A 22134-nucleotide genomic window follows, 5' to 3' on the forward strand; every position below is an offset into this window, starting at 1 on the left:
AGCTGAGCCCAAATTAGCTCTCATTTACACAATATGCTGTGGTAGAGTATTTTCCAAAACAAATTTGATCTGCGTGTGTAGTAGAACATTTATTAGTTCAGGCTGTAGATGAAAATGCCCAAATTGCCTATTTTGCTATTCATTTTAACTGGATGTAAACATACGTGTGCAAACAGTCACACTCTCATGACATCTGATCAATATATGGCAAAAACAATTACTTAAACAAATACACCGTATTTCTGCAACTTTTCAGCACCCACAGATGATGATATATCGCCCAGGAAAAGCCTGTAACACTGTCAGTCATTCCATTTATGCACTGTTTGATTGTTGAGCTCGAATATAGAGTATTTCCAACTTTACATCCTCTGTGGAACAAAATGATTGACAGTGTTTGAAAATGGACTGACAACGTGAAAACATGTATGACAGCATGCCGGTCGTCACTTCAAGGAAAAGGGAGACATGGGAATGCAAGAGAGGGAGACTGCAAGTCATCAGGCGAATATGTGGATTATGATGGTCTCTGTGGAGCAGAGGAGGGAGAAGAGTTGAAAGGAGATGGAGAACAGTGATGTGAAATGTTTATGTCGAAGAAAGAGTACTGAAGTGGACAGAGGACAAAAGGAAAACCTTTTGATAATATTCTGGCTAAAATACAGACTGGGAGGAAAGTTTGGCAATGAGATTAAGGGACAAGGAAGACAAAGGGGAATATGGGCTACCTTTCAACCGTCTCTTTCTACCAGAATGCACAATCAAAGATCATCTTTTTGTATTATTTTCCTTGGTTCCTTATATACAAGAAAGCTATTACACAATGTGATGCAAAGAGAAGGAAAGACCCTGACTTTTTTTTTTTTTTTTAAGTGTAACCAGAATAGGTGGACAGTTTCTGGCATATCACACGTTTTGAAATAAAAAACTTTTTGATTTATACAGGTTTAAGACTGGATGTATTCCTCTTAAGTAAAAGCAAAAAAAAAATTTAAAAAAAATGGATGGATGGATGTCCTCACATTGTTATTTACTGATGGGCCACTGAGAAGAGGAACTGTTTAGCATCATACCTGTGAGTGGCTGAGTGAGAACATTTTTATTGTATACTTAACTCCAGAATAGTATGGTCTCTCAATCTCTAAATTATTCAAGAAAATTCAATAATACACAAAAGTTATTCTGTTAAGGTGACGATTACAAATTGCTCCTATAAGTAACTTTGGCAATTAAAGCATCAAAGTCAAGAGTGTCTTTGTACTCAAATGGTTAAAAAAAAAAGTAAAGATAAAAAAAACAGTAACTTAGAACATCACATCCAAGAAAAACAAATCACTTTTTCAGAGCTTTCTGTAAAACTTTATTACTGCTGTTGATGTTAAATATATCAAATTTGTTAGATTCTTTTTTTGGTTAATGTTGACACTTCATTATTCCTCACAAACCTGCAATATAATCTTTGTGTCTATAAGTACAGAGGAACCTTAAAACTTCAATCAACACATTTGCATTATTTGCACTGAGGCAGATATGTAAAGAAGCTACAGATACACAGAAGTACAAATATGGCACATGTACTTAAAAGTGCTAATGCCTTGAGGAAGTGTGCAGATCTTTCCAGTTTTTCAAAGAAACAAATATCTTTTAGTTTCTTGGATAAACTGCTGCTATCTCTCAATTTCCTGCCCCAAGCAACCTCACTTAGTGCCTTTCCCTCCAGGGAGCTTTTTCTTGGCAAACAGAGCTGTTTATTTTACTAAAAAGGGGCCCTCAATTCAGCTGGTTCATCTAATTAAAATGTTGCTAAAGCATCGAGGAGAAGGCATTTTATTTAACGGCTAATTGTGCTGACGCCAGGGACTGGGATATTTTATGCAAACACTTTCCAAGATCTTGGGGAAATAACACAAACGTGTAGACACGCACACACAGAGGAGATCGGTTTCTTGTTCATCGGTGGGATGAATTTTAAACAGTCAGGAGTATCAAGTTAATCAGTGAGAATTCATTGGGGGGATATCGGGTTGCCTTTTAACACAGGAGGATGCATGTATGATTAACGCACTGCTCCCCCATCGGACTGAACAGAATAATTGTCTTGTTTACCAACAGGTGTTTTTAATCTAGACACAGGAATTAACAGTCCTTGTTTGTAAGGGCGCTCAGGGGTTGCCATGTTTAAGACGTAATGGCTCGTCGTTTACTTATCAGCAGCTCGTGTCAATCTAATTGAGCATTTCAAGTCAAGTCAAGTTTACAAAACAAAAGATTTTTATTTAAAAACGCTCTGTCAGTTGGTTTTCTAGTGGAAACCCATCCACTGAACATCCTTTGATCAAATTATGTTGATAAATGTTAGGAAACAGGATTACAAAAACCATTATGCTTTATGCCCCATTTCCTCAGCGAAAAAAAAAAAATTGTATCACCCAGACACAAGTGAAGGATCTCATATGACGGCTACTGCAGCCAATCTCTTTTGGTAACAAGGATGAGATGTCTCAAATTCCCCATCTGTGTTTCTTTGGTCAGTTTTTAAAAGAGGCAACAGTGACAACCCTAGTTGTGTAAGCATAAAGTCACTGCTGACCCCCACCAAAAAAAAACCCAAACCCCTCACCCAACTAAATGTAACTCAGATTATTTTGTGGTAGTGGTCATGCATATTTAACTCCTCAAGTGTTCTTGAAGACCAAATGATGATATCCATTATACAAAACTGCTAATGAAAAATTTAAAGAGTCAGAAAAAACATAGGAGCTCAAGTAGTAACCATCAACTGACCCACTCATTTAAAGTCGAGTACACAGGTCTATATCTGGTCAGTAACCATCTGGCAAGAACTTTATTCTCCAAATGGTTAGCAAGTGGTTGCTGGCAGTTTCTAGGTGAAATCTGTTGCAAAGCGTGCTGCACCAATCCAAAGCTTTGGTTGCAATCAGACTGCCGTAGTCACCAGTAGTGACCATACAACACGTTGACTTGTCTGCAAACACTCGGTAACTACAACACAAATTTCAAAAAGTACAAACTCTTACTCTGAAGGCAAACATCCTCGGATTCCAGTTTGTGTCACACATTTCACAGTTTTACTACAGCTCAAAGTAATTTGTGAGAGTTGACGGACAAGTCAGCATCTTCCGTGCAAACTATGGGCAACTTTGGCAATCTACTAGCAACCAAAGCAATCACGTGGAGTACAGCAGCCTCTTTGCAACCAGTTTCACGAGCAACCACTTTCAAAGTTGTGTGCGAATACATGTTATTCCCAAACTACTGGTTGCAAAATGGTTGCCAACTAGTGTATAGACCTGTGTGACTAGACTAAATGTTCAATTAGGTCCCAAAGTACTCAAGTATCCTGGCAGATCTAAGCAGAAGATCCATCTGAAAGAAGCTGAAACAACAAAGATGCTGAACCAAGAAAAGGTTTAGCAATTGATACCTTAAGAATTAACCCTTTATCAGAATAGGTGCCAGTTAATTAAACTGCCCACCAATAATTCAACCTTTAAAATATTTAATGTTATAAATGTCTACTGTAGAATTACTGTACCAAGTAACACGGTAAACTATTATTCTTCCTAAACCCCTGCAGATCAACAGATGTGATGCCAGTGGGAAATAAATTTATCACATTTATTATTTTTAATTCCCTGTTCTGTGGATTTTCTGTCATCGTGAGAACTCAACACATATGTCAAGTCACCTCATTTAAGTGTTATCAATGAAAATTGCTAGCATTTTTTCTTCTTTAATGAAGTGCAAAATCACTTGACTTGGGTTCTGCTCGTCTTTGGATTAGGATGGTTTGGACAGGGATGGTGTGAATTTGGTGCAGTTATTGTAGTGTAGCAACCAGGCATGGGGAAAGCAGGTGAAGGCTCCTCAGTGAGAGTAAAAGCCTAGCTTGTATTACCTTTTCACACGTCAGCTTGAAGCTGACAGGTTGCTAAAGCAAAGGTATTTTAACATCCAATTTCAACAGTTTTGTGGCAGAATCCTGACAGACTAGGGTGAAAATAAAAATCGAGGAGAGACAAAGAGGGATCTTAACTTGGGAATGGATATAGGTTTCTTTTCTTTGTCAACTGTCTTTTTTTTTTTTTTTTGTCCCCTAAAGAAAATAAAAACACTTTAACGGAGTCTGTCACTACCCCCATTTCTCACTATCACAAAAAAAAAAAAACTCTCCACCTATCTCTCTCATATATGCCTACATTTGTAGATATCTATACATATATAGATGTATTGATATCTCACACACAGAGTGTTTCGCTGATGCATTTATCTAAAGCACCTTGAAAACTGCCATGGTTTGAAAAAATACATTATGAACCTTGTTATTTCAAAATAACAATTAAAAGGAGCAAGTACATTTGTGGAGCAGAAGGTCAGCAAAAATTAATAATTTAAAAATAATAATAATGTAATAATACATCAGGCTGTAAATTAATTAGAAAAGTATTGACTTTATCCATTGGTTTGTGCACTCCCACTATAAAGCTTTGAAGCATGATATCCTCTATTTACCCTACATGGGGCAATAATTGCCAAAAAAAACATCAAACACAAAAAGCAAACATGTATTGAATGAGGTATTCATTGACTTCTATGCAGTTGGAATACTTTTTAAAACCAGGAGTTGCCCCCGCCCACCATCACACTGGGCATTAGTAACAATGCCAGTTTAAGGCATTAAAGTGTTAATGTTGCTCCAAGTAGACCCTGCATTTATCTCAATGGTTCCTGGTGTTATTCCCTGCAATCACAGCTTTTTGCATCGTTATAAAGCAGGACTGATTTTGGTCTGTAGTCACAATATCATTTACACTGGAAATCCACAACTATTTACCAGCAAGGACTCAGCTACAGGCTAGAAGGTCAGCCTCTCGGGCTACTCCAGGGTCACAGATGATTACATGGGTGAACATAGTTTGTTTTTGTTTTTAAAATAATAAAGTATCTCAATTTACATGTCACAATAGCACTGGCTACATTAGATAAAGATTATGCCAATAACATATAACATGGATAACACTATGCAAGAAAGGGTGTGACAGCAGTTTACTACAAAGAGGAAGAAGCAGGATGAAAAATAAATAAATAAAATAGGGTTGTTTTTTTAAAAAGCAGCATCAAAAGCATAGAAAGTAGGTGCAATGGACAGTTTGCACAGGTTGTTTTTAACAACAAGTTTCACTATAGCTCTTTATACATTAGAACTTCAGTATTCTCTGTAGTTGGCATTATATCCTCACTTTTACAGTTGATATTCCAAGAACAAGTCCATCAAGTGAGACAAGCTCCAGGACATGGATGGATAGACATCTATCGATTAACAACCAAAAACAGAAACTCCTCACAAACCGGTTGGCAGAGGAACCAAACATAACAGTGGTAAACATATCAATCTTCAAATTCAACTCTTGGCAAGAAAACTACTAAGCATCTTTCACAAATTATTAAAATAAATATATTGGATTTCGCAATTTCCTACAGATTTTAACATTTCTGCCCTGAATTTGTTTGGAAAGCGTTGCTGAGATACCATTAATACAAGGAGAACAGAGTCTTAACCACTGAAACCTTTACTATCGCATAAGTGAAACATGAAATATGGACATCCATAAAACCCGCATTTGTGCATCTTGTCCATCAGTCACATGTTTACACTTTCTCCTGCCAGAATCCTGAAGCGGTCAAAACCATTTTCTCTGACAGCTGGCATTCTTTAGTGAGCTCATCATCTGTGGCAGCTGTAATTCCTGTCTGTTTTGACAAATTTTCTCCCAGGTTCATTTCTGTATTAATGATATTGGGTGACGCATTAAGTCGTTTTCGGCTGCTGTGAATTTATTCCTTCCATGGCATCAAAACACATTACATAAGTCACCAGAGACTCCTGAGGTAACAAAACACTTTTAGGGCCGACTAAATCTAAAAAGGGTTTGAAAACACTCACTAGCCTGGCAACAAGACGACTCCAAACAACCAATAATTCTATAATCTTCAAGATGAATTTTTCCAACCTAATTTCCATTCCTGGTCTTCCTTTTAAGGATGTTGTGAATTGATTTTAGTGGACTGTTATCTCCAATTATGTACACAAGATGACTTCTTGGATTTAGAATGAAACATAGTGTCCATACCAGATTAAAGCTCAACTTTGAGCTGTTCCTTCACCCCCTCCTCCCCTCCAGTGAGCATGGTAGGATCCCATCCTATTTAGAAAAGGGTTAGCCAGGATTAAAGGGTGTTTCTGACGCTCTTATCTAGTGTTTGAGCACTTGATCACGGAGGCGTGCCCTAATCCGAACATCAATGCAGTTCCATCAACACGCTCTCCTGGAGCAACTCGCCAACAAAGGGGCTGTTGGGGCTTGTTTAGATGGGGGCCACACACACACACACACACGCCCCAGCCTTAAACACACAACATACACACACGTGCAGAGAAACATACAGATCCCTTTTAAGGAACACTGTTTCTGCTGTTGCTCGCTTTGATAGCTGATGTCAAATGTCTGATCTCATAAACGTCTGCTTGTTCTCTGGTGACGGACTCAGATTTAGGATCTGTGAAGCATTTACGTGTGTGTCTTCATCTGCAGCGCCGTGTGTCGCACAAGGCCTGTTTGGAAATCTAAGTGGGAGATTAAGTCAGGTTGGTTGATCACCAGTGGATTTGTTTACAGCTGGCTTTAGACAGAGATGATAAGCTGTTTATGTCAGATCTGTCATGAATAATTGGAAATGTCTGGGCCTTCTGATGTGTGTAGCATGATATCCTTTGCGGTAGCATTGGTGTAGATAAGCAATCAACAACTGTATATAATTTTTCAAAACTATTATTTAGACCTTTAAAATGAACAATCAGTAACAGTTAAATGGTTTAACATTACTGCAGACAACTTGTGTCTATTAACGAATCTGCAAAAGTCTTAATTTAGAGGAGCATTTAGTAATGGTGCATTTCTTTCTAAGAGTCCATATGGCTACACAGGCAGAGATAGACAGGCTGGTCTAGTGTGATCAAACAAACAATTTTTTTTTTTTTTAAATGACCCTTTGCTTCCCCTGTAGGCCTGCTGGCTATTTGACAGGACTGTAGATCATACTATTAGATGAGCTATAATTGCAAGTGACTGCTCTGTGTTTCTCAGAAGTAGCTGTGTTCTGTGTGTGTGTGTGCCTGTGCATGTTTGTGTGGTGGGGGTTCAGTGGTGTTTTTGTTAAAATAAAAGGGAGAAGTGTTGTGCTTACTGTGGATTCTTTAGGAAATTGCTGTCGCACACGCAGGGGCTGGAGCCGAGGCCTGGCGACAGAGACAAAGTCTGGCTCCCAGAACCATTACTGCGCCTGCTGGAGCCACGGAGGCCAAGCTGTGTGAGTCAATGTGTGTTTTGATAGTGCCGCAAGGTTTTTTGAGCCCAAGCTTGACAAAATATGTGTATGACTACAATGGTGTCTGTACCTAATTCAGCTTTCTTTGTTAAGTCTAATCAAAAGTGTTGCTTTTCTTAAAGCTGTTGTTGAGTGATAATGCCAGTTTATTCCAACAAAATCTTAGTTCTTTAAAGTTATAATTACACCAAGGCAAAACAATCTCACAATTATATTGGTGACCTTTTCATATACCTTATGGAGTGTCTGTGTCTATATTGTGATATTATATTATATGAGTATGTTTAGATATCACTACAAAAGGTCCAAAGTTGAGAAGTTACCAATAAATTAGCAGTCCAAACAGAAATTTGTAGTCGCCACTCCAGAGAACCCACAGACTAAACAACGATGACCCCAATGGTGACCTTAGAAGTACACACACACACACACACCAAAATGATATATAGCATTTTTCTAACCTCCTGGTCCAAGAGCAAAAACTGAACAATTTGGTCAGTATTGGGGGGAAAAAATAAATAAAATTAAGAAAAAATAAAGTTTTTATAATCAATAAATCTGCCAATTATTTTTGAAATCCTTGATCATTTTTTACCTCCAGAACCTCAAATTATGACCTCAAATGAGCCAAGTAGTCATGTTTCTCCCGGCTTAATGTTTGCATTTGTTGAATACAGCAGATTGTGTTTCTTACTGGCTCATGTTTTAAGAACCTACCAAAGGATGGGTATGCCAAATTACCTTAGGCTACAAATGCTGTGGATTTAGTTCATGTTACATACTTGTTCCTGTACAAATAAACAGAAACAAGGAAAGACTCGCATAAAAATCAAGCTACAACTTTGAAGAAATCAGTGGGTACAAAGGATTAGTTTCATCAATACGGAAGAGGATTAGGGCCACAGGAAAAAAAAAAAAAAGAATTCTGACTTTAATCTCAGAATTCTGACTTTATTCTCAGAATTCTGACTTTTTTCTCAGAATTCTGACTTTAATCTCAGAATTCTGAGAATAAAGTCAGAATTCTGACTTTAATCTCAGAATTCTGACTTTTTTCTCAGAATTCTGACTTTATTCTCAGAATTCTGAGATTAAAGTCAGAATTCTGACTTTAATCTCAGAATTTTGAGGTGGGCACCTGCAGGCTTCCAGCTTCGGTGACAGCGATGTGTCCAGTTTGGCAGGTGGAGAACTAATTCACTAAATATGGTGGATATAAGTGACTTTTTGCGTGGCCGAGGGGTCCCCGAAGATGCTATTTTATTAATGGAAGAGCAGAAGGTGAGTAACAAAAAAGAGAAATAGTTTGGTGTCTCCTATTTTTACAGGAAAACAGTTACGGTACAGTTACGGTTAGCTGTTAGCATGCTTGTTAGCTTATAACGTTATATAGGAATGAACGTGTTTCACAATGTTACAGTATACTAGGTGAATTGACGTTTTAACTGTTGTTGATCGCAGGATCATCCCAGATGGGTTCGTTGCATTTTATTTTATTGTTCTACTATTTCAGAGTTTTTCAAGGCAGTTAAGCGGAGCTGTGTTACAGATGCTAGCCGCCTGCCAATATCACTGATATATTTGATGTGTACAAGTAAGTTACACTTAGTACAGCGGAGGAGAGAAGCTGTAATGAATGTTTATGCGGATATTTCACTCAGAAAAATGGGTGGCGTTCATACACAGCCACCGACACAGCCCCGGTTGTTGTTCTGACGGTGGCCGACTGACGATCCCCTCACAACATGTTAGCTAACACAAACTAATGTAGTGCATGTAACTGTGTATACGTTAGTGGTACAGTGTCGGAAGAAATGAGCAAACTGTTTATAATGTCAGAATGACATCATCTTTCTCCTATATATAAAAGTGCTGGCTGAGGAGCGCTGCCGGGTTGAACTTTGACCTCGGAGTGACGTGACGTTTGTTCGCACAACCAATAGAAGTGCAGAAAGTCGCAAATCAGGCATATTGTTCGCATAAACACAAAAATAAATAACGAAATAATCCCGATATTGTGCCAAAGACTGATTTACAATGTTACTTTGTGTTCTATGTGTAATACCTTTGCTTAAATGACTAAATGGACTGTGTATTTATGACTCTGCGTTATAGTCTTACATACATAAGTAACATTCATATGTACAGATAAAAATGTACAGAGCTATGTACACAAGCGTGTACACAAAAGTCTACTGCTGATCGAGCTGCTCAGTGGTCGTGCAGTCTCATGCAGAGAGCGTGGAGGTGTTGTCCATGGTGGATGTTAGCTTAGACAACATCCTCTCCTCCCCAGTCTGCTCAGTGGACTTTAGCAGACCGCTAAAGCTGGCCCTCCCGACCAGTTTGTTAAGTTTCCCCCTGTCCCTCTCTGCCATTCCACCACTCCAGCAGACCACAACATAAAAGACAGCAGACGCCACCACAGTGTCGTAGAACATCCTTAGAAGACGTACTACCTACATCATAACCAGAGGATTTATTATTTACTGAAAGGCTATGCCTTAGTTTGCTTCTTTCATTATTGTGTTTCGCCCTGCATAAAATAGATAGCTTTTCTGATAACTACAGTCAATACTCTCCTACTGGCATTAGCGGTGACCTAAGAGGCTTAACTGTAATATTGCTTTGCAGTGTAAATGTTGCAGAAAATGACTGTCTTTTCTTTCTTCCTGTGTGCAGATTGACTGTGACGTCATAGCGCTGATGGATGACGCAACTTTGGCAAACTACATTCCCTCGTACGGAGACCGAATTGCCGTCTTCATTTTCTGCAAAAGCAAGCAACCACTGTCAAAAAGAAAACTAGGACTTCTGCAAAAAGTTCACCTCTCAAAGTGAGAGAAACAGTGGCTGACATGTCAGATTTGGATGACTTAATAAGACTGTATTTCAGACTTTCTTTCAGTAACAAAGAAATACTTTCAATTTTAGCACATATAGTCATCAGACAATTATAAGTGTTCGAACTCTAAAGAGAATTTGTAAAAGACTTGGGCTTTTTAGAAGGAAGAATCAATCAAACTTGGAGGAAGTGCTAGCCTTTGTCCAACAAGAGATCATGACAAATGGACAGATGCAAGGTTATCGTTGGCTACATCTACGTGCAATTCAACATGGATTTGTGGTGTCACAAGATACTGTAAGATGCATAATCAAATTGCTTGACCCTCAAGGTGTGGAACTGAGACGAGCTCGACGGTTGAGAAGACGACAGTACAGCTGCAGAGGGCCAAATGCTCTCTGGCACATGGATGGCTATGACAAGTTGAAACCATATGGTATTGCTATCAGTGGCTGCATAGATGGTTTTAGCCGCTATGTTTTATGGATGGAGGCTTATACTACAAACAGTGACCCTAAATTGATTGCAAGTTATTTTCTGAAAACAGTTTCATGCATCAGCGGATGTCCAGAAAGGTTACGTGCTGACCGAGGTACCGAAAATGGTTGTGTCGAACAAATGCAGATGTTTTTACGGAGAAACCACACAGACAGTTTTGCAGGTGAGAAAAGTTTCCTTTACGGAAGAAGTACGGCCAACCAACGTATAGAAGGATGGTGGGCTACCCTACGCAAACAGAGTGCACAATTTTGGATGAACTTATTTCAAACTTTTCAGGATGATGGCCACTTCACAGGGGATTTTTTGGACAAAAGTCTTATCCAGTTCTGCTTTCTCAATCTTATTCAGGTAAAAGCATGTGCTCATGCTATGTAATGTCTTAGCTGCATAAATAGAAAATATAAATATGGTTAGAACATTTTTTTTCTTTAAATTAAATATGAATTTTATTTCCATTTTAATATGTCTTGATGCATGCTCAATCAGCCAGGTAAGGAATGTTTTTTGACAGAACATTTCTCACACTGAAAACGCTACATCCAGATGAACAGAATCAACTTTTTGGGATTCCATTTTAATACTTTGATGGAATTGTATTCATGTTATCAGTGGAAGTAACTGCACCTTTCTCAGCACCGGTGCATGGAGCATTTTTTTTTTTTTTTTATTGCCACATGGTTTAAATTACTATGGAGTCTGTTACCTAGTGGTCCTTTGGGCACGGTTTCAGAAAGCAATCCTATCATTTGGTTAATTCTCTATTGAAAATTTATTGTAGAATCATTGCACACTGAGTATAAAGTGTTGGGCTATCTATTCAACAGCAGAATCATGCAGCACCATTCTGTGTCCATGTGCTGTTTAGTGAAAGTGCTCTTTTGTTGTTGCTGCTTGGTTTTACATTAATTAGAGGTCAGTTTCTATGTCTGTTGATTAATGAGTTAATAAGCCTCAACTTTGGCTAAATCTACTGGTACATGGTCTGTTTCATATACCGGTACTTATATTGTGTTGTTTTTCATGTAGGATGAACTTGATGAAGTTGTGAACACATGGAACTCGCACAAAATCCGGCCAAGTGGTAGTGCAGCATCGGGTCGACCAGTAGTAATGTACTCATTTCCAGAGCTGCACAGTGCTGAGGATAGACTGAAGCCTATTTCTATGGAGGATATCACTTTGTGTATGGAAGAGTGTAGCCCAAAAGGTCAACACCCCTGTGATGAAACAGTCTTTGAACTGTGTTGTCTGCTTATGGTAGAAAATGAATGGGATGCCCCAGGAGATCCACTTGGTGCTGCGGATCTGTACATTAGGTTAAGAGAAGAAATACTGCAAAGTATTTAAGGAACTTCAGTGTGTAAATGTACAAATAAATACAAAATATTTCTCTTTATCTTGATAACGTGATTTGATAGTAGGTGCCATGTCTTACAGGTACCTTTTATGCAGGTATTTCTGCACTGCATTAAATGAAAAATGTTTTTCTACATTCACACTACCATTAAACAGAAATGTTTATATATTACTTGAAGAAGCTGAATATTGTGATATTATCAATCAGTTATGAAACACATGTCAATCCTTTTAAAAGGCCATACATTAAACTGCATTTACAAATGTTATATTTTTGATTGAATCATAAGTGGTGTAAACCTGCCTACCAGTAAATTGCAATATAAATTTCTGTGTTTTGTTGCCAGACATGTGCATAGTATATAAAATATAAACTGACCAGCTCCCTGCTCATTGTTTTCTGTATCAACCTTTACTCTTAATATTCATGGCTGGAAACCCAGGCACCAGCATATGATATGCTAAGTGCCCGGGTTATCTGTGGTATGTTTCAGCAAACCATAGTAGCATTAACAATTCTAGGTCTTGACAACAGCATGTTTCTATAAACGTATCATTGTTAATATTTAAAGTCGTTATGCCTTTTGGGGAGCTTTTAGTGCAATTATATTAAAGCAAAGCTATTATAATCATTTACCCATATGAAGATCCATCACTTAATTATTAATGTATTTCACTTCTGTTAGTTGTAAGATATTTTAGCTGGTTTTTCATGTAAAATGACCACGAATCATTGCTATACTGATTCAGTGTTAGCTGTTGTATACAAGGCTCCTTCATGATATGAATCCTAAAATTATAAGAAACATACCAAAAATATTTTGACTTTTATTTGTAGTATCCCAGCAACAATGCAACAAAACAGTTCCTGCAAGTGGAACCAAGTTATTGTCCCATTAAGTGCAACATGTTTTACATTTATATTTGTGTATCTTTATGAAATATTTGAAATTAAAAATAAATGGTATTCTTCCATGTTACTGAGCTCATGTGTGGCAGTCTCTTGAATTCTGGCATGTTCAAATAGATATGGAGTTTGATGAACATATTCAAAACAACAATACAAATGTACTGTGTACAGTAACATTTTATTGGAAAAAGTTTACAAGAAACCTGTTCTTTCCAATGCCAATAACATGGCTAAAACTCATAACCGTATAAGCTGCCCTGTAACAAGAATGACTCAACTTTTAAAACAAACTTATAGATCTCATATAGTCTTGTTATGCATCAGTATACATCAGTGACTTACTGTAAAGACCATGAACACTGGCTATTGTGGTATCACATATTCCTTCAGTGTCATCTATGGTATAGAAATAAAAACAAGTGTGAATGACTGAGAACATACATGCATACAAATAAAAATGCATAATTTCTGGCAGTAACAAGACATTTTTTCAGGTGTTAAGATTAATACTATATCTGAGAACATGACAATTTGGCATTACAAAAGGATGCCTGAATAATCACAGTACTTGACCACTGCACTGAAGTGTACAGTGTTTATTTATGATCTCAGTAATCAATAACCATCTTCAAAACAGACTGAATCCTTTAAGCAGCTTGAATCAATTTGATGGATGAATAACAGGTATGCTTAGAAACAATATGACATTAAGAAAATACTGGAATTTAAAAAAATATTTTCACCAACTTTATATGGAACCTTTGTAATCAACAACAAATGCCAAACTTTGATACCTTAACCTACCTTAACTAAAAATTGCATATACTGTAAAGCAAAATGTTTTCAGACATGACAAATGCTAAAGTATAAAATTGTACTTATTCCTTTTACAATACAGTGTTGCATAACAGCATTACTTTTGCGTTATAACTATGTTCAGTTTTAGCCCTGACCTAATAAGAAAATACTATCTGAATGAATTAGTCTTTCTACTAATTACTTACAAAAGTATTTGACTGTGCTGAGCTCTCACACCACACATGGTGCATTAAAGAACGTTTAAGAGCAGTTTAATTATAGTTTATAGATCTTAAGTAATCTTTCTTCATGCTTTTGCTGAAGGTTTCTGTCTTACAGCTGGAAAGCTTGGATTTGGTGAAGACAGCTCTGGATATGGTAGTAAACAGTGTACCTGTTCGTTTTGTTTTGTGACTGTATTATGTAAAACTCAAAATGATAAAAGAAAATGAAATATTAGCCAAAACTAGACTTCTAACAGAGATGAGAAACTTCTCTCTAATTAAAAAAAGTATACTGTATAAGTTCAAAATACATAAAAATACATATTCCTAACATCTCTTTACAGTTATGCTCTAGTGTGCATGAGCAGTTCAAATGTAGCGCATTGCTGTGAGAGTCTAAACAATGTCCATCACCCAGACATTACTTTCAAGAACTGCATTAAATTCAGAACGAAAATCTGGGAAGTTTTCATAGCTGTTAGCTAGCTGCAGAACATTCCCACACGTGCGTCCGACTGGTCTTCTTGTAAACTCTGTCATATCTTGAAATTCCACATAAATACTGTTTGTTACTATAAGGTCAGATCCGGTGCAGAAACGCATAAATTTCTGAAGTTTAATGTTATCCAGCTCTCTGATGAATCTTTTGAGATGATTTTTCACTTCTTTTTGTTGTGGAGTCAAATCCACAGCAAATTTCAGCAGCTGGCACACTTTTTTTGAAGTTGGTTGCAGTTCAGAGAATAACTTGGTCAGTCCCTCCGGACTGAGGGAGATATGGGGGTCGATGATCTCCCGCCAGCAGTCAATAACAAACATTGGTTTTTGGACAAGCTCTTTGTGTGCTATTTCATCAAGGATTGTAGGTAGAGTCTCAGCAGTGATTCTTTTTCTACAGCCATAACTGTCAAGAATTTCCACAAGATCATCCAAGTCAACTGCAGAGAAATCTTTTACTGCTTCCATCAAAACATCACATTCTTGGCTGCTGACAAACTGTAGAAAGTGTGCTTTAAGATCACTGTAAACACCACTGAAAAGCACTTGTTCCATAAAAGGGATTGCAAGTTTATTTGGAAAATACTGACATTCTTGGTAACCTTTCAGGAGTATTCGCCCAACTGCCTTCCATTTTTCAGCAGGAAAATCATGGCGAATGAATGGCACTTTAATGGTTGCACCTAGGGTGCATCGCTCATAAAATTCATGCCAGAAGCATGTGAGTACATCTCTTAGTATTCCTGATCCAGTGCCTGGTTCTTCTGTGTTGTCTGGAAGTATGCGCTTCACATTCAGTGTTTTGGTCAAAATCTCCTCATCAGAGAAAGCAGTAATCATGTCATGTAAAGTGTCAGTATGACGTATGGTGATTGTTATTATGTTCTCTGAATTAGGTGGACTGAGGGGTACAAGAAAACCCTCATAGACTAATGTGTCTTCTGTATCTTCTTCAGCATCAAAAATTGGACCAAAAGTAATTTCTGGATCATCTAAAATTTCTGAACCAGCGATGACTTCATCAAAATTACCCCTGACTTCCCCCACTTGCAATGGATTAATATCACTGCCACTGCTTTCTGAGACAAACACCACTTCAGATGTCTCGCTGGCATCTTCTTCAGGATCTTTTGGTTTTGTTGCAATGTAGAAGCGTAACATTGTCAGTCTCGCTGCCTCATACATATTGCCAATAGACTGGCAGGTATCATCAGTAAGGTGGTTCTGTTTAAAGTCCCAAACCTCAAACTCAAAATCTGTTTCACATCCCTTAGGAGATATGCCATTAGGAAAAAAAAGTTTCTTTCCTTCCTGAAGAATATCTTTTAATCCAGCATCAGTGGCCATTTGAATTTTTCTAGTGCCACCTCCCTGCTTCGCTCTCACCTGTTTGGCTATTTTTCCATCACAATGTATCCATCCTATCTCAACATTGCGTGTTGCTTTTTGCTTCTTTGTCTGTCTTATTCCTGCATCTGTATGTGAAGTGTTCTCCTTTGGACTTTCTTTTCTGGTTTTCATTTTCTCACGAAGTTTTTGCAGAAGTCCTAGTTTTCTTTTTGACAGTGGTTGCTTGCTTTTGCAGAAATTGAAGACGGCAATTCGGTCTCCGTACGAGGGAATGTAGTTTGCCAAAGTTGCGTCATCCATCAGCGCTATGACGTCACAGTCAATCTGCACACAGGAAGAAAGAAAAGACAGTCATTTTCTGCAACATTTACACTGCAAAGCAATATTACAGTTAAGCCTCTTAGGTCACCGCTAATGCCAGTAGGAGAGTATTGACTGTAGTTATCAGAAAAGCTATCTATTTTATGCAGGGCGAAACACAATAATGAAAGAAGCAAACTAAGGCATAGCCTTTCAGTAAATAATAAATCCTCTGGTTATGATGTAGGTAGTACGTCTTCTAAGGATGTTCTACGACACTGTGGTGGCGTCTGCTGTCTTTTATGTTGTGGTCTGCTGGAGTGGTGGAATGGCAGAGAGGGACAGGGGGAAACTTAACAAACTGGTCGGGAGGGCCAGCTTTAGCGGTCTGCTAAAGTCCACTGAGCAGACTGGGGAGGAGAGGATGTTGTCTAAGCTAACATCCACCATGGACAACACCTCCACGCTCTCTGCATGAGACTGCACGACCACTGAGCAGCTCGATCAGCAGTAGACTTTTGTGTACACGCTTGTGTACATAGCTCTGTACATTTTTATCTGTACATATGAATGTTACTTATGTATGTAAGACTATAACGCAGAGTCATAAATACACAGTCCATTTAGTCATTTAAGCAAAGGTATTACACATAGAACACAAAGTAACATTGTAAATCAGTCTTTGGCACAATATCGGGATTATTTCGTTATTTATTTTTGTGTTTATGCGAACAATATGCCTGATTTGCGACTTTCTGCACTTCTATTGGTTGTGCGAACAAACGTCACGTCACTCCGAGGTCAAAGTTCAACCCGGCAGCGCTCCTCAGCCAGCACTTTTATATATAGGAGAAAGATGATGTCATTCTGACATTATAAACAGTTTGCTCATTTCTTCCGACACTGTACCACTAACGTATACACAGTTACATGCACTACATTAGTTTGTGTTAGCTAACATGTTGTGAGGGGATCGTCAGTCGGCCACCGTCAGAACAACAACCGGGGCTGTGTCGGTGGCTGTGTATGAACGCCACCCATTTTTCTGAGTGAAATATCCGCATAAACATTCATTACAGCTTCTCTCCTCCGCTGTACTAAGTGTAACTTACTTGTACACATCAAATATATCAGTGATATTGGCAGGCGGCTAGCATCTGTAACACAGCTCCGCTTAACTGCCTTGAAAAACTCTGAAATAGTAGAACAATAAAATAAAATGCAACGAACCCATCTGGGATGATCCTGCGATCAACAACAGTTAAAACGTCAATTCACCTAGTATACTGTAACATTGTGAAACACGTTCATTCCTATATAACGTTATAAGCTAACAAGCATGCTAACAGCTAACCGTAACTGTACCGTAACTGTTTTCCTGTAAAAATAGGAGACACCAAACTATTTCTCTTTTTTGTTACTCACCTTCTGCTCTTCCATTAATAAAATAGCATCTTCGGGGACCCCTCGGCCACGCAAAAAGTCACTTATATCCACCATATTTAGTGAATTAGTTCTCCACCTGCCAAACTGGACACATCGCTGTCACCGAAGCTGGAAGCCTGCAGGTGCCCACCTCAAAATTCTGAGATTAAAGTCAGAATTCTGACTTTAATCTCAGAATTCTGAGAATAAAGTCAGAATTCTGAGAAGAAAGTCAGAATTCTGAGAATAAAGTCAGAATTCTGAGAAAAAAGTCAGAATTCTGACTTTAATCTCAGAATTCTGAGAATAAAGTCAGAATTCTGACTTTAATCTCAGAATTCTGAGAATAAAGTCAGAATTCTGACTTTAATCTCAGAATTCTGAGAAAAAAGTCAGAATTCTGAGAATAAAGTCAGAATTCTGAGAATAAAGTCAGAATTCTGACTTTAATCTCAGAATTCTGAGAATAAAGTCAGAATTCTGAGAAAAAAGTCAGAATTCTGAGAATAAAGTCAGAATTCTGAGAAAAAAGTCAGAATTCTGAGATTAAAGTCAGAATTCTGAGAAAAAAGTCAGAATTCTGAGAATAAAGTCAGAATTCTGAGATTAAAGTCAGAATTCTGACTTTATTCTCAGAATTCTGAGATTAAAGTCAGAATTCTGAGAAAAAAGTCAGAATTCTGAGAATAAAGTCAGAATTCTGAGATTAAAGTCAGAATTCTTTTTTTTTTTTTTCCTGTGGCCCTAATCCTCTTCCGTACATCAAAAAGCTGACCAAATGTAAAAATGGTCAGAAAAGTATTTCTGCTGTGAAAAGTCCTATTAGAAATGTATTTTAATAAAAAACATCTGAATTCTGAGTTAGAGCCAAAAGCATATGTTGTGAGGTCAACGTGACCTTGAACTTTGACATCGCTAATCTGTTCATTCATGAGTTCAGGCAACAGTTTGTGCCTAAATTGAAAAATATTCTTTCTTCGGATATCTAGTTCATGAGAACAGACATCTGTTACTTGCTCAGAGGAATAAAAAGTTCTCATTGTCCCTGAAACCCATGACTGTCCTCAAAATTGTTGCAAGTTTGCTGTACAGTTCAAAATTTACATTTTGCAAGGCAAGTAAAAGCATAAAATCTGTACATCTCAGCAGCCAGAGCCTACAAATGCTCGCAAAATTTGTTGAAATGAACAATGAACAGTTTTAGTCAATGAGATCTTAGTAACACTTGTCCAAAACCCTTGATGCCAATGTCATTGTGACTAGTTAAAAATCGTTGGTTTCCAGGTGATTGCATTTATTTCTTTTTTTGTATTTAGCGACCGACTGCAAGAAGTTGCAGCAGGTCATCCATAGGTTGAGTGTGCTGCATGGTCAACCACTGGGTCACCATTGTTGATTGCAAGGCGACTGCATAGGTTGCCTGCTGGGAAGCAACATGTCTCCAGACAATCGCGACTGCAATCATTCTCAGACAGGCTGACAAAGCAAATTGCAAACCGTCATCTAATCTATAGACTGGCAGATTTTCAATTCAGTCTGCACTGACGAGTCCAGCACACCTAAAATGTGCCTCTTTGCAATAGGGGAGTCGATTCAACTGGTTGTATTCTGATTATATTCCTATATAAAAGCAAGGTTGCTGAGTGCCGTTTTTAAGTTGCCTTTAGCAATTTTCCAGGCAGGGCTAACACACAGAGACAGACAATCATTGGCCTGCCAGGTAGTGATTTGTCACTCCATTGTTCCTCCGAATGCACTGTTGGCATGCTTTACACCACTGCATCTGAAACTTTGCATTAAACTTGGTGATATAAGGCTTGGAAGTAGCTGCTCGGCCATGGAAACCAATTCAATGAAGCTCTCTATGAACTGTTCTTGAGCTAATCTGAAGACCACAGGAAGTTTGGAGGCCTGTAGTGATGAACTCTGCAAGGCTGAAGACCTGTGCGCACTATGCGCCTCACCATCCACTGACCCCACTCTGGGATTTTAAATGGCCTACTACTTCGTGGATGAGTTTCTGTCATTCCCAACCACTTTCACTTTGTTTTAATACCACCAACGGTTGACAGTGGAATATTTAGTAGTGAGGAAATTTCACAATTGGACTTCTTGCAAAGGTGGCATCATGTCACAGTACCACACTGGAATTCACTGAAGTCCAGATAACAACCTTTTCTTTCACAAATTTTTGTTGAAGAAGTCTGATGGCTAGGTGTTTGATTTTATAAACCTGTGGTCATGGAAGTGCTGGAACACCTGAATTCAGTAATTTGAATGGGTTAGCCAATATTTCTGGGATTGGTGCATTGGCACTTTTTTCGTTAGACATTTGCATTTAGCAGCCTTTTTTCCTGAAGAAGAGCTCCACCATTTACACCATTTAAAAGTGCAAATGGTGTTACTGTTTTTCTATTAAATACAGTGAGAGCACATATAATATTAAACATATAATTTTTAATTAATACATTTTAGAAAATTATAGTGACCCACTTTAAACCATTTTCCGTACAGTCTATGACAACCAGTTATGGAATTTGAGAGCACTGAGCCAGAATGTGAAGGCCTGTCTCCCTCTGCTGGAAGAGAGATGTAGTGTTATGGTGGGAAGCATTGCAGCACTGTGACCACAATAGGAACCCCAGTCCCAATGACTCCTATTTGCCCCTAAACCTCAAAAACTGTTAGGTCGACCTTTGACCTTATACCACACACTGGAGCAACCTCATTTGTCACCTGGATATGGAGTGTTGTGATAAGGGGGTGGAGGGAAGAGCGGGGTGGTTGGAGGGGTGTATGGGTGTTTGGGGGTCATTAATGTGCAGGGCAGTGCCAATGTTGATTCTTTTTTTTTTTTCTTTTTCTTTTTCTTTTTTAAAAGGGGACGTGGCTTTGGGGGTATAAACAGTCTTGAAGGGAAAGAAGGCTTTTATGTGTGTGTACAAAAGTTACAGACAGAGAGACGCTGTCTGGTTTGATTCTGATTGGCCGGGGAGGCCGGGGATGCAGAGGGGTCATGGAGTCAGGCCTGATGAATGTTTTGTGATACTCAGGGGGGGGTCTGTATGAGAGGGGGAGCGTAGTGTGGTTTGAATTAGTGACAAGCTGAACCCCTTTAAACATACTCTGTAATTACTAGTATAACTTAAATCAGTAGAGAAGGTTCATAAAAAAACTTTTGGAGATAAGAACAGGAAAAGTTTTCATTTTTATTCCCATTTATTTTTGACAGCTGTTAACTTTTTCAAAATATAGCTAGTTCCCTATGCAGTAAAATCTTTGATATTTTTGACAACCACGCACTAGCTGAAGTGAAGCTGTGCTTAAAAGACTTGGCATATATTTCAAAATTGTCTGTATGTGAGGAATTTTAAGGCACAACTCTATAGCAAAATGTAAAATAAAGTGTTGCTTTTTTAGAAAAAAAAATGTGATTAAGCTACTACTTAAGTATAAAAATTACACCTTTGACCAAAGAACTAGATTACACCTGAAGTTGATTCCCAGGGTTGACTGCCCACTGCTCCTAGAATAGATTAAATGTGGACGTTTCCAAACACTGAAAAATAAAAGGATATTTGATCTATCTGCTTTTTCTTTTTTTTTATACAAACAAATTTTCACCATCTCAGTTTTACCTCAACTGCACTGAAATCAAAAGAAAGGCCACTGAAATCATTTTAAAAGATGAATTGCGGTTGTAATGGGGAACATTATTACATTTGGAACACAGCACATATAGTCCCATTGAAATGAAGTTATAGGTTGTAATGATGATGTGTAATCTTCGCAGTTATTTGAATTACCTGGAGGCAGAATAGAGCATACTTACACTAGACACAGTTGCCTCATACTCTGCCTGAGCATGATTATCCTCCCTCCCCACTCACCCTCTGACCTGCACTCACACTGCACGTAATGAGCCGGGTCCAAGTATGCATCCATTTGTCTCAGCGCCTCAGTTTCTCTTGTACATGTTCTCTTTATTTCACATGCATACACTCTCCTGAAAAGCGCTCTCGCACAGTTTCGCAGAGGCAGCTGTCACTGAGGAAGTGTTGACATTTCATATTTGAGTGCAGATAGCGATCAAACTGTATGCATCCCATACTCAAGTCCAACTGGACCATAGTTTGCCTACTTGTGCCTGAGCATGGCATGCATATCACACTAGTCAAATGAACTGGAGTTTGGGGGGGTTCAACATGCTCGGGCAGTGTACTGATCACCTTGTGTCTGCTGTGCCAAAGACTACACCCTAAGGGTAATTGGGTTCCTGCTCTTAAATGTTCAACCACATACACTGCAAGTTGTTTTAACTCGTCAATGTCAGCTGTATCTCTCATGTGTTGATCTCTAGCTACTGATACATCTTTTGATGGCCTCCCACCATGAAAGAGCAATCGCATTATCAACATGTCAACATTTTAACAGTAAGGAGCTTGTAGTTGATCCTGCACATGATTGTTTCATTAACAACAAGCACAAAGAGGTCTTCAGAGAGAACGTTTTCCTAATAT

At 38.3% G+C, this 22134-nt stretch overlaps 2 long non-coding RNA genes across 2 annotated transcripts; one reads left to right on the forward strand and one right to left on the reverse strand.

Annotated features, from left to right (window-relative positions):
• Positions 1-8489: 8489 nt before the first annotated feature.
• Positions 8490-13093, forward strand: LOC113018544 (uncharacterized). The gene is made up of 3 exons (XR_013900972.1): positions 8490-8688; positions 10090-11101; positions 11780-13093. It is a non-coding gene; the product is annotated as an uncharacterized LOC113018544 (long non-coding RNA).
• Positions 13094-13178: 85 nt separating this feature from the next.
• On the reverse strand, positions 13179-17813 carry LOC145419655 (uncharacterized). The gene is made up of 2 exons (XR_013900971.1): positions 17615-17813; positions 13179-16213 (listed from the first exon to the last, which is right to left on the reverse strand). It is a non-coding gene; the product is annotated as an uncharacterized LOC145419655 (long non-coding RNA).
• Between the last annotated feature and the right edge of the window lie 4321 nt (positions 17814-22134).

Source organism: Astatotilapia calliptera, chromosome 13 (assembly GCF_964374335.1).
Source record: "Astatotilapia calliptera chromosome 13, fAstCal68.1, whole genome shotgun sequence".
Lineage (NCBI taxonomy): Eukaryota > Metazoa > Chordata > Actinopteri > Cichliformes > Cichlidae > Astatotilapia > Astatotilapia calliptera.